Source organism: Monodelphis domestica, chromosome 3 (genome assembly GCF_027887165.1).
Source record: "Monodelphis domestica isolate mMonDom1 chromosome 3, mMonDom1.pri, whole genome shotgun sequence".
In the NCBI taxonomy this organism is placed as follows: Eukaryota; Metazoa; Chordata; class Mammalia; order Didelphimorphia; family Didelphidae; genus Monodelphis; species Monodelphis domestica.
The window spans coordinates 340,148,402-340,149,856 of NC_077229.1; positions in this window are offsets into that span (position 1 = coordinate 340,148,402).

Here is a 1,455-nt window from a genome sequence, read left to right on the forward strand (position 1 = left end):
AAATAGTCTATTCAGCTATGAATTATAGCTTTTAACCAATCTGATAGATGTGCAGTGATATCCCAGAGTTGTTTTGATTTACATTTCTCTTAATCAATAATGATGTAGAGTATTTTTCATATAGTTATATATAGCTGTTTTCTTCATCCAAAAAAATGTCTGTTAATACCAATCAAATTATAAAACATCAGACAGTGTTAGAAAGTATCCTATATCCTTGATGAAAACATGAGAAGGGAATACAGATGATTTTCCATATCTTACTCTAGCTTTAGGCACCCAATTGATTATGTGCTCTATATCACACAATTAATAAGCATTTATTAAGGGCCTGCTATGTAATTAATAATGTCCTGGTTTCTGGGAATGCAAATAGAGTGAATCAAAAATACCTATTCCAAAGGAGTTAACCATTATATTGTTGTTTTTTATTACAAGCATTCTAATTTAAGGTATAAGGAGAAAAACATCTTTAAGGGCTTTCCTCCAAGATATGCTCCATTAACATATTAAGATCACAAACGATCCCATATTTCCATAGAGATAACTTTGTTCAATGATCCTCCAAAAATCAATATAAGCAAGTTAATTGTAATTAATTATTTTTTACATTAAGATTTCCAGGGACTCACTATCTCCACTCTCCACCTTAGAGAAGGTATCATTTGGCAAAAAAGATATATGTAGATATTGAATTATGTTTTGCTGGTTTCTTTTAATCAGTTCTTTCCCTGGAGATGGACATACATTGATCATTCTTCAAGCAATAGTAGTAGTCTCTCGGTAACTGAGGATGATGATTGTCTTTGTGCGCTTTCATCTGTGATGTAGATGAGTGTGCACAAAAACACTTGTGCGTGAAGGAGATTTAAGTGGAAAAGTCGATGCACAGAGACAGTCCCACTCTCTCAGCATTGGAAGCCTGGGTCCAGTGGCACGAAAAGTTGTTACACCTGGAGGCTTCCTCAGTGGCATTGGATGGCCGTGTTGTCTTTTATGCTCCAACATGCCCTAAGCATTCCACAGTGCTTTGCTGCATTGCCCTCTCAGCCGTTGAACCTTCTTATTGGTTTCTTCCGTCTGTTCAGCCAAAGCAGTCTTCACATGCTGGGTGAGCAAAGCCTTAGTTCACCAGGGGTCTATGACCCGATGGCTACCCTCACAAGGTTTTGCTGGCTTGTCAAAGCCGTTGCCCGGGGTGTGGCTGCTGCCGCATGCTAGCAGCTACTGGGAGCCACAAGTGAGATCTGAGTGTCAGGTGAGGGTCAGAGGTTGGAGAGCTAGCTGCCCTAGGAGGGCACAACAGGCCCTCCATACCAGAGATACTACCCCTCCCTGAGCACCCCATACACCCCCTTCAAGCAATATTTCTGTTGTATATAATATTATTTTGGGTATGTTCATTTCAATCTTCATAATTTCATTTAGGTTTTTCCATGTTTTTAAAATTAATTT